We start from the raw sequence: 12,222 nt of genomic DNA on the forward strand, positions 1-12,222 counted from the left end.
ATCCTAAAACCCATGAATAGTCACTCCCATTCCCACCCTACCCCCAGGCAACCATTGATGAACTTTCTGTCTCTGTGGATTTGCTTACTCTGGACATTTTGTGTAAATGGAATCGTACAGCACAACTGGCTTCATTACCCCTTTTGTTTCTAAGTCTGCTTGAAAGACACTGATGAGTCACAGTTTGGCCTTGCTCTTTGCTTTTTCCTGCCCAGCTCTGTCTCGGAATAGCCTTAGCCTTTCTGTACTTTTCCTTGTCTCTCAGAGTTTCTCAGGTCTGTCACCCACCTCCCGTTTCAGTCTTTTGTGACGCCATTTCTCTCGCTTGCTTTTGAGTTAATGCTGACTCTTCATTTCCCTACAGTTCTTCCCTACCTCAGCTTCTTGTTCTTGATTCATTTTCTCCATATAATTGTCGATCTTGTTTCCTTTTTAAAAAAAATACTAACTTAAAAAATGTTTTTCCTCCTTTAATCCAACTGTGGGTTTTTTTGTGTGTGTTTTTGTTTTAGTTTTCTTTTGGCTCCTGCAACAAATCTTCTCTGATGTTAGTCTTCACAGCATGTCCTGAATACAGTTCTCGGCTCCTCTAGACGTGTTGAGCTGATGGGCTGGATGTGTCATGTGCCGACCTTGTTCTGGGCATTTGTGGTGGTGGGTCTTCTGCCCTAAGCAGTTGAAGCGCCTTGCTCCCAACCTTCTCCCCAGTTTCTACTAAGGCATCACTTCTGGTTAGGTGGTGTTATCCTCTTACCCCACGCTGAGCTCCTCAAAGTTTCCGTGAATGAGGAATACTTACAGCTGCTTTTCTCCAGGAATTGTCCTGGTTCTTTTTCTGTCTTTATCTCAGGCACTCCCATTTCTAAGATGTCCCTTGCTGATGGTCGATGCCCCTTCTGCCTGGCTGTTTGTCATCTGAGCCTCGAGTTCCCTTTCTGGATTTGGGAAGGGCAGTCTGGTGTTAGGGAGTGGGAGGCAGGTATTTGCATATTCCACAGGGCAGAGGGTGCCCACTGCCCAGGTTCCTGGCAGGCCCTGGCCTGGAGTCAGGACTGGGAAGGGCAAAGTCTGGCCACAGGTGTGATTTCTTTCCTAGTCCTGATGTTAGACTGTCAGTGTGCCTTCGCCACTTTTGTCTGCATGGGTACGTCCACTGTTTGGTAGGAATCAGTGGGGACCTGCATGCCGAATGCCATGTTGAACTGGACCCCAGCAGTCAGCTCTCCAATGTGACAGTTATTTGTTGGCTTTTCCTTTAATGATGAGCTCCTACCTTGAGATCTGAATTTTTTTGAGCTCTGAAAACAATTGTCTTTGGACCCTGATTGGGGAAATGGAAACTTACCAGGGAGTAAAATTAACCCCCCTTTTCACTGAGCTGGAAGCAGCCTGGGTGGACTTACTCATCTGAACTGCAGGGTTTATAAAGATAGGTTTTAATTTTCCTTGTTAGTGCAGGTTTGAGACATATATTCTCAGCAGCTGCTTGGTTTCTACAGTAGACTCTCCAGCCTGCCATGGAGAAACTGGCTGTACAGATTGATGTTAAGGAGAACGTAACAGAGGCATGCAGTAACGTTTGTAACCGGGTGGTGGCTGTTGTGTAACACAAATAGCATTTCTGATGAGGTGGTGCGGTTATACAATTTTGGCCAGCCTGTGTGGGTTATAAAAGCTGAAATTCCTTCAGCACCTGAGAGCATCTCATGCTGAGTACCAGGACAGTCGCAGGGTTGTCCAGACACCAGCACAGAAGTGGTGGGTGAGGCACTGATTAGAGGCCATTTCTGTGGAAGGGTGGAGTTTCACTTTGACGGTAAGGCCATTTGGCGGTTCTGCTTTGGGGAATGAGTTGTGAGGATACACAGATTGATTAATACCTGTTTGTGTCTGCGTGCATTCGGGTCTGCGTGTATCTGTTTCCGTGTGAGTATCTGAGTGTATCTCTGGTGGTGTTTCTGATTTTCTGCATGTATGTCTGTTTCTGTGTGTGTGTGTGTGTGTACTAACTGTGCCTGTGTAGGTGGATGAGAAGTCCCCAATTTTGCACAGCTGCATTACTAGAAAATCTCCAAAGGGTTTCTTAGTGCTGTCAGACATAATTTAAATATAAAAAACGGAACATTAACATTTATGCAATTCTTAGAAGGCAGTGCCTTTACTTAGGTATGTGTGAGAGAATAACAATAAAAACTTACCTGCAGCAAGTAAAATTTCTGTGTTTTTCAGGTACTTATTTACCTTTCAGAGCAAATAAAATAAAAACTATATAAGTAAATTATTTATTTTCAGGGTCCAATCCAGTGCCAGGATTGCCAAAGCTCTGCTGTGTGTTCTTTTATGTTTTCTTTTCTTTTCTTTTTTTTTTTTTGAGACCGAGTCTTGCTCTGTCACCCAGGCCAGAGTGCAATGGCACGATCTTGGCTCACTGCAATCTCCGCCTCCCAGGTTCAAGCAACTCTCCCACCTCAGCCTCCCAAATAGCTGGGATTACAGGTGTTTGCCACCATGACTACTTTTTTTGTATTTTTAGTAGAAATGGGGTTTCGCCATGTTGGCCAGGGTGGTCTCGAACTCCTGACCTCAGGTAATCCATCTGCCTTGGCCTTCCAAAGTACAGGGATTACAGTTGTGAGCCACTGTGCCCAGCCTATATTTTCCTTCTATATGGAGTTTCAGGCGTTTGATGAAAAGTAAGTATACAACCAAAAAAGAATATAAGTGAAACAAACTTCATGGAGAGCTAGAATCTCTTATAGCTGAGTGCAGATAATATTTTTAATTTTTTAAAGGTCTTTGGGTTATTAAAAAATGTCAGGTTCAGACACCAGAAAAAAGCAAGACATCTGTAGCATACAATTTTAAGTGATTGCAGTCTCTGTATTTACTGGATGCATTTTTAATGAATTGCTTAGGAAGAACACACTCCTTTGCAGGAAAAAGAATGTATAGCATATAGGCATGGAATGTTTAAAGCCTCCCATTTATTAAAGATCAGGGAAAAGCTTTGCAATAATTTTGATCACCATGTATGTGGTGTTATCCTGGGGAAGAATTAGTGTTCCAGCCCCAGATAATTGCAGTGCAGTTTAGGCAAACCCACTCTTCAGTCATTAGGTAATCCATCAGAGCAGGTGAATCCATCAGAGCTCCCTTTTCCTTATCTTGGGAGAGTCTCCAGGGAAGAGGAACTCTTGGTATACTGGACTAGCGGGGAGCAGGGGTGGAGTGTGGTGGGGAGAAACGATATGCAAAAGAGACTTGCAAATGGAATGTCTTCCAGATGAGACCAGGAAAGCTGGTGGTGTTGAGAGGACTGAATAGATGGGCCAACGTTCAGCAAAACTGAGCAGGCGTAATTGGGTAGTTAGAAATAGAGGCAAAGTGGAACTGGACCTTTCTCTTCAGGTGGAAGAAGGAAATTTGGCTTTGGTCCTTGGGGAATGATGTGGTCTGAAGAGCAGATCAGAGAGAGGTCTGGTGAGTCCGTTGAGTTATTTGAGATGCTTCTCCCAGCACCCGAGCCTGCCTTCTCCCAGCAGGGGCAGCTCTGGCAACAGTAGCTGGAGGTGACCAAGTGTCCTGCTGAGGCTTCCTCTTTAGGGGCTGTGCTGGAAAGAGGATGGAGCAGGGATCCCAGACACAGTGGGACTGAATCAGCAGGGCAGAGCCATCTCCTTGAAGATACCCAAGCCCCCAAGGTTTTTGTATTGGGCAAGCCGGGGGGGGGGGGGAGCATCAAATGACAAAAGGCATCTGGAGACCTGGAAGAGAAGAAAGCATTTTTTCTATTCCCTGAAAGTAACTCACAAGTTTTGCTCGGCTTCCTTCAGAATGACCTTTAGATATTACCTTCTCAGGCCTATTCTGGTCTTTGGGCGTTTTCTTCAGAGCCTTGTTCTCTTAGCGTGGAAGGTAACACAAGCAATGTTTGTCTTCTCAGAATGGTTGTTGGACCCACAACATTGGCCCTGAGCTTTTGTGCAGAGGTAAATCAGCCTCTCTGTGCCCCAGTTTCTCATCTGTGAAATGGAGAGAATAACAACCCCTTCCAGAATTTTTGTAAGGGCTAAGTGAAACCATGTTTGTGTCTGGGACTTGATAGTTCATTATGCATATGTTTTTATCTTGTTGTAAAAATTCCATATAAAATTAGCTTTTCAGTGGCTCCTGTGATGATTGATGATTAATACATTTTAAATAGTGTTTAAATAAAAAGCACCATGTGTGCAAAAAGTGATGTGTTAAATCACGTAGTGGAAATAAATGCAATAAAACTCATCTTTGTTCTGCTTTAGTTTGCTAAAATGTACATTCATATTTTAATTTTGTCATGCAGGCTGCACTTTTTGCTATACTGCCCCTCCCTTTCCCCTTTCGTGTCCCAGCCACAAGATTTCCCTGAACGAGTCAGGGATTCTCCAAGTATTTGAATGCCTTTTATGCATTGGACACTGTGTCCCTGCTGCCATCTCATTCTGGTGGGGAGTGTACAGGAAGCTGGGAACCATGGAAACACAGGACAGCTGACCCAGGAGTGCTCCTTGGAGGAGGAGGCATCTTGAGCCCAGACCTGGGAACTCTGGAGGTCAGTGTGGGCAGCACCTGGCACCCAGGAGAAATGGCCGGGATGACGAGGCTTAAGATGGTCTTGTTATAATTGTATTTAAATAAAGTTTTGGAAAGAAAACTGCTGCTGCAAGATACCAGGCACAGCAGGCCCTGTAGCATCTGTTTGCTATCGCATTAGGTTAGAAAAAGAAGGATTGCGGATGACTTTGTATCATAAACCCTCAAATAAACAAAGCATCCACCACTCTGACGTTTTACTTTCTCAGACTCCATCGCTCTTCTGAACAGGCAGTCAAGTGAGTGTCACCTAGATACCATGGTGTCACCTAGATACCATGACCGTCATCTCTCATGGCTCATGCATAATTCCATGTCAGCAAAATGATGTGTCTCAGGTTGGATTCAGGAGCTTTTTTAGGATTTAGCATTGCATTTGGGACTAGAGCTTGTCTATACCAGTGCTTCTGCGACCAAGTCTTTGGGCCAGACTGAAGGGATCTTCTGCAGGCAGAGCCCATTCTTTAACATCTTGTTTCATTCTGTCAGTTGTGCATTTTACTTTATGCACCATGAACTATTTGCTGTCCGTTAGGAATGACCTCCCCACCTAACTCACCCCACGGATGTTTCAGGAAAATTTCCCACGTTTATCCAGTGGCATTGCATCCTCTCTGGCCCACTGGTGAGGACCTGAGAACCCATTTTTAGATTATTCCTAACTAGTACAGTGTTTGCCCAGGGACCCTTTTTTTTCCTACCGTCGGAGCAGGGTTGCTGCTGTCAGGGCCCCTCTTGGGACGCTGGGAGCGGCCCCTAAGGGATCATTACTCCTGGTGCTTGCTACAGATGGAAACTGGTTTCTGAGGTGGAACTTGGCAGTGGTACCTAGGTTCCCTCTCAGAAATCCAGGTTTTATCTGACTTCCTTTAAAACATTTCCAACTCTTAAAAGAATTAAGTCCACAAACCGAGACAGTGACAGAAGGCTGAGATGGCACATTAGGGTGCAAAGGAGATTCCTTCCATTGCAGTCATTGAGGTAGTTTGGTTTAGGGCTCTGGTAGATGATCGTAATTAATTATAAGGCCACCCTCCGGCTGCGATTCTGGGTATTCTCTCCATCACTGTGGCGGGGGAATATGATGATATGTTGTCGTCAGTGCCATCATCTTGCACCGCTTTCTCACTTTGGCACAATATTTCTATGGGCATGTTAGTTTAAGGTCAGTAAATAATCTGATGTAAGTTGGGCACTTGGAACATGCCTTTCATGTCAGTGTGCAGAGCTTTTACATCAGTGACTTCCAGACTCTTTTCCCCTGACCCACAGCATGAAGCATTTTGCCTTGACACTCTCGGTTACCCCTGTCTTTTGAGATTTGCTCTGAAGTTTTTTGTTCTGTCAAATGCCATTGTTTTAAGAATTCTGGTCAAGATGCACTAATTTAATTTCATGACCCACTAGTAGGTACTGACTTGCAGTTTGAAAAATGAGCGCTGGCTTGGCATGGTGGCTCATGCCTGTGATTCCAGCACTTTGGGAGGCTGAGGCGGGTGGATTGCTTGAGCTCAGGAGTTCGAGACTAGCCTGGGCAACAAGTAAACCCTGTCTCTACAAAAAATACAAACATTAGCTGGGCATGGTGGTGCATGCCTGTGGTCACAGCTACTCAGGAGGCTGAGGTGTGGCAGGTTTCAGTGAGCTGTGATTGCTTGACTGCACTCCAACCTGAGTGCCAGAGCCAGACTCTGTCTCAAAAAAAAAATAAAGAGAGATCAAGAGTTCCTGCAGTGTTTTGGAGAAGACTGCAGGATGATTTTTTTTTTTTAATTCAGTCACACGCTGTGAGCATAGTTGTCATCACAAGATCAAATAATTACCACTGTTTACAAGTTCCTTCGTTGCTGCTTAGAGCTTTAAATGGAATAATTATAGCTAGGATCAGCATCAGAATTGCAAACTCCCTGAAGTTGGACTCTGTGTATTAGGTAACCAGTTAAGTCATTTCATTCAAAGGAAGTTGATCATATACAAGTTGAAGTTTTTTTTGTTTTGTTTTTTTGTTTGTTTTTTTTTTGAGAATTCAGAGCGTTTCATTCAAAACCAGCCCTCACCACACCTACAAGTTGAGGGTATATGTTCCAACAATCTTTTTTGACTTGAATTAAAAGCATTTAGGTCAAATGTTAGCATTTAACAGAACTTAATGGGGCAGCCACAGTTTGACTATAATCCCCTTATGGGATTTAAGCTGAGAGCCATGGATTGGCTTTTGAAATGTGCTTCATCATTGAACCTAGCCGACCCTGAAAGCTCTTGCGTCTTGGTGAGAACCAAAGTAGCACTTGGCAGGTTGAGGTTTTGAGTGTCCTTATCCCAGAGGGCACTCCTTCTTAGTCATATTCTTCCCCTGTCTGGATCGGTTTAAAGAAGTGGTGACAATAGCTCTCTCCCAGCCGAAATTGCCTATCCCAAGGTGTGGGTGATCTGAGGACCTCTAGCATGAGAATATTTGTGCATTTGTTAAAAATATAGGTTCCTGGCCGGGCGCGGTGGCTCACGCCTGTAATCCCAGCACTTTGGGAGGCCGAGGCGGGTGGATCACGAGGTCAGGAATTAAAGACCAGTCTGGCCAAGATGGTGAAACCCTGTCTGTACTAAAAATACAAAAATTAGCTGGGTGTGGTGGTGCATGTATGTAATCCCAGCTGCTTGGGAGGCTGAGGCAGAGAATTGTTTGAACCCGGGAGGTGGAGGTTGCAGTGAGCTGACATTGCGCCACTGCACTCCAGCCTGGGCGATGGAGCGAGACTCCATCCCAACAAACAAAAATACAGGTTCACAAGCCCCCAAGGTAGGTCTACAGGATTAGAATTTGAGAAGGGGACATTTTTAAAATTGGCGGGATTACAGGGTATTTTGATTAGTCTTCTAAAGTCAATTTTATTGCGATAATGTTTACATAGAGTAAGTGGATATACATCCAAATGGAGCCACCAGAATCAGTCAAAACAGCAGATTTCTATCACTCCAAAGGTTCCATCCTTTCCCTGGGGAGCCCCTTCCTCCGTTCCTGCCCTAGGTAACCACTCTCTGCTTCCTGTAGAATGGTTTTGTCTTTTGAGAATCAGACTGCATGTCTTGTGTCTGGCTGCTTTAACGAAACATCTGTGCGACTCCCCTGTGCTGTCAGGCACGTCAGCAGACGCTCTCTGGTTTGTTGCTGACTAGTATGCCTTTTGATGGACCCACCATGGTTTGCTTACCCGTCCACCTCTTGATGGCTCTTTGGATGTTTCCAGTTTGGGACTGTTATAAATAAAACAGTGTCGAGGATTTTTGTCTTATGTGCATTTGTGTCAAATAAATCTGTCTTGTTTTTTTTTTTGGATACAGAATCTTGCTCTGTTGCCTGGGCTGGAGTGCAGTCATGCAGTCTCAGCTCACTGCAACCTCTACATCCTGGACTCAAGCCATCCTCCCACCTCAGTCTTCTAAATAGCTGGGACTACAGGCAGATACCACCATGCCTGGCTAATTTTTCTATTTTTTTGATAGAAATGGGGTTTCGTCAGGTTGCCCAGGCTGGTCTTGAACTCCTGGGCTTAAGTGATCCGCCTGCCTCAGCCTCCCAAAGTGCTAGGATTGCAGGTGTGATTCGCTGTGCCTGGCCCAGATGTCTGCATTTTAAATAAGCTTCCCAAGTGAGTCTTAAGCACACGAGCCAGTGATTCTTATTCTGGCTATTCCTCTCTCTCATATCCTTTTGGGGAACTGTAGGTTTTTATGTCTAGAGCAAATGATGGATTTGCCATGGATTTATATTTCTGATGTAGTATTTATTCAGTGCCGTTTACGTGGAGTAAATGTAAATTTCATTAGCATTTATGGAGCATCTGTCTTCTCCCCGCGCCGCCCCCACCCCCCCACCCCGCCGTACTTCCTTGTAAAGAGCATCTGCTTATTCTGTGCTAAGAGCTGGGAATATAAAGATGAATTTTATTTTTTATTTTTTGTAGAGTCAGAGTCTCACCGTGTTGCTCAGGCTGGTCCCGAACTCTTGGCCTCAAGCAGTCCTCCCAGCTAGGCCTGCCAAAGTGTTGGGTTTATAGGCATGAGTCACTGTGCTCAACCTTAAAGATGAATTTTACATAGGGGGTTTCTGCTCTTTGGGAAGACTCTTAGTGATGAACTCATTCAGCCATTGGAGGCTTTGTATGTTACCTGCTGACTCTGCTAGATACTGATGATGAAAGGACAGGTTTTTCTTAGGGTTTGGTGGTTCTTTCGAGAAACACAGAAGGTTTTGGTATTTAACTCCAGGAATAGCTCAGCCCTGAAAACTTCTGGACAGTGCCATCACATTTCTCCTTCAGGTGGCCCTGCTAAGTCACAGTGAGAGGGGTGACTCTGTTTCCTCGACAGGGAGAAATGGTCAGATAAAATGAAGCTCAAAAGAAATCGTTACAGGCTGAATAGCTGATGAAACAAGTACTGATTAAAAGCTGCTGTTATTCTGCATTTGTGCATGATTGTTGGTGGCTGGAGAGTTAGTGATTCAGTCCTTAGGGAATTGAAAGATTTATTACACATCTAAATATTTTATTTTACTTTTCTACTTTCTCGTAACAGAATTTTCCAGATTGGTGATTTTTTTTCTCTGTCAGGTGTACATTTATTTCCAGGTGCCTTTTTTTTTTTTTTTTTTTTTTAAGACTGTAGTGATCTCCTTCCTCTAAGGTAGTGATTTTTAACTTTGGCTACAGGGAGCTTTCAAAAAATCTAGATGCCAAGTATAATTTGTAGAACCTTGGCTTTTCTCCACTCTCTTCTGAAACCCAGTTATTTTAGAACTTTAAACATGAGGACATTATTCCACACTGCTGGATCCTGAGCTCACAACAGAAAGGACTGAATTGATTTGCTTGCATTACATTGTAAAGGAGGTAGATGCCGTAAGGGGAACCAGCCTTTCCCCTGGACTTGATTCTGAGGAGTAAGGAGGAACTGGTGCTAATGTGGACACCATGAGGCTCTTAGGGGAGAAATTTGGGCCCATCTTTTGTTGTCAAGTTAGTTTAGAAAATATAGAGGACTAAAAAGAGGAAAATATGTCATTTGTGTTTCTATCACTCAACATTTTGGTTAACATTTTGGTGTGTGTATACATGGCCACATACTTTACACATGCACAGTGGGTTAATGCTGTACATAGCGTCTGTTTCATTATATATATTGCCTTTAATTCTTTTCACTTACAAAAGGACTTTTTTCACTCAAAACTAGTATCTTCTACCATTCTTTTTATTTTTTTATTTTTATTGTGATAAGAACATTTAACACGAGATCTACCTTATTAACAACCTTTTTTTTTTTTTTTTTGGAGACAGAGTCTCGCCCTGTCACCCAGACTGGAGTGCAGTGGTGCGATCTTGGCTCACTGCAACCTCTGCCTCCTGGGTTCAAGTGTGTCTCCTCCCTCAGCCTCCTGAGTAGCTGGGATTACAGGCATACTCCACCACGCCTGGCTATTTTTTATATTTTTAGTAGAGATGGAGTTTTACCATGTTGGCCAGGCTGGTCTCGAACTCCTGACCTCAGGTGATCTGCCCACCTCGGCTTCCCAAAGTGCTAGGATTACAGGCATGAGCTTCCACGCCCAGCCAACAACTTTTTAAGTGCACAATATGATATTTTTTTTGTTTTCTGGCTAATTTAAATAATTTCATTTTTTAAGAGATGGAATCTTACTATGTTACCCAGATCTTGAACTCTTGGCCTCCAGCAATCCTCCCACTCTTAGCCTCCCAAAGTACTAAGATTATAGGCGTGCGTGAGCCACCGTGCCTGACCAAAGTATTGTTAATTATAGGCACGGTGTGGTCCAGCAGATCTCTACAATTTGCTCATGTTGTGTAACTGAAACTTTTTGGTATTTTTTTTGAGACAGAGTCTTGCTCTGTCGCCCAGGCTGGAGTGTAGTGGTGCGATCTTGGCTTACTGCAGCCTCCACCTCCTGGGTTCAAGTGATTCTTGTGCCTCAGCCTCCTAAGTAGTTGGGCTTACAGGTGTGCACCACCATACTGAGCTAGTTTTTGTATTTTTGGTAGAGAAGGGTTTTCACCATGTTGGTCAAGCTGGTCTTGAACCGTCGACCTCAGGTGATCTTCCTGCCTTGGCCTCCCAAAGTGCTGGGATTACAGGCGTGAGCCACCGTGCCCAGCAACCTAAAACTTTTAACCTGTTGAATGTCAGTTCTCCATTGACCCCTCCCCCAAGTCCCTGGCATCCACCATCCTACTCTGCTTCTGCATTTGACTATTTTAGACGCCTCACGTAAGTGGAATCATGCAGTATTTGTCCTTCTGTGACTGGCTTGTTTCACTTCATGGAAAGATGTTCACCCTGTGTTGTGTAAAAAGGCAAGTTAAAAAATAGCACATATATAACAGGGTGAACCTCTTCCCATGTCAATAAATATTTCTGTGCTTTCTTAACAAGGTTAAAATGTAGACCTTAGGTCTTACTTTTTCTGGATTTTACTATTTGTTAGTAACCAATTGTCTTGGCATGTATATTGAAAAATCCGTAGTTTGTTTTATGATTTGAAGTGCTGCCGTATCATATGTTCATCAGTTTTGTTTTTTTTTTGTTTTGATGACTGATAGTTACTTTGTTTTCATACTTGTTGAACTTCTGTTTATTACAGCTTTACATTAGGGCTCTTATCTCACTGACCACACTCGTCCTGTTTTTCAAATACTTGTGGCCATCCTTGCTTCTTATTATTGTTACTATTTTGAGATGGGGTCTCACTCTGCCGCCCAGGCTGTAGTGCAGAGGCATGATCTCGGCTCACTGCAAACTCTGCCTCCCAGGCGCAAGTGATCCACCTCAGCCTCCAAGTAGTGGAGACCACAGGTGCACGCCACCATACCTGGCTAATTTTTTTGTATTTTTGGTAGAGACAGGATTTTGCCAGGTTACCCAGGCTGGCCTCAAACTCCAGAGCTCAGATGATCCACCTGCCTCCACCTCCCAAAACTGTTGGGATTAGAGGCATGAGCCACCATGCCTGGCCCTTGCTTATTCTTCTAGAGGAATTTTTAGCAAGCTCCTCTGACTCGTTGGGGGGGGTATTAATGGATTTTTATTAAATCTGTATAGATTATGTTAATTGGAAAATGAATATTCTTACAGTACCTTTCCTATCGAAGAGTATCCTCTGTTTCTTTGGTTATTCAAATCCTTTTTATGTCCCTCGGTAATTTTATCATTTTCTTCATAAAGGTCACACATAGTTTTATAAACTTATTCTTAAGTATTTAACGTTATTTTTGCCATGGTGAGGAGGATTCTTTTATCCTGTTGTTGTCTGGCATGGGCAAACCTTTCTATAACTGTCTTTGGTCTTAGGGGCCAGGTGATCTCAGTCACATGTTCTTCTTTGCTGTTGTTCACAATCCTTTAAACATGTAAAAACCATTTTTAGCAGGGACCTTAACAGAAACAGGCCAGGTGGTGGCTAGCCAGCTTCTGATACAGATGCTTGTCGCTGGCCTTTGGGAAATGTTTGATTCAATCACATTGAAAGAGGCTTGCTCATGGGTTTTGTAACTCGCTATTTAATTGTAGATTCTCTGAGATTTT

The 12,222-nt window shown here is 43.7% G+C and overlaps 1 protein-coding gene across 9 annotated transcripts in view; it reads left to right on the forward strand.

The window, feature by feature from the left end:
• The window catches only part of SLC23A2 (solute carrier family 23 member 2), a 150,092-nt gene that overhangs the window by 51,075 nt on the left and 86,795 nt on the right, over positions 1–12,222 (forward strand). For 2 of the 9 annotated variants that reach the window (XM_028827434.2, XM_077948955.1), the window contains exon 1: positions 1,644–1,816. The gene's annotated coding sequence lies outside the window, so the exon portion shown is untranslated. 9 annotated transcript variants of the gene reach the window in all.

Source organism: Macaca mulatta, chromosome 10 (genome assembly GCF_049350105.2).
Source record: "Macaca mulatta isolate MMU2019108-1 chromosome 10, T2T-MMU8v2.0, whole genome shotgun sequence".
Taxonomy (NCBI): domain Eukaryota; kingdom Metazoa; phylum Chordata; class Mammalia; order Primates; family Cercopithecidae; genus Macaca; species Macaca mulatta.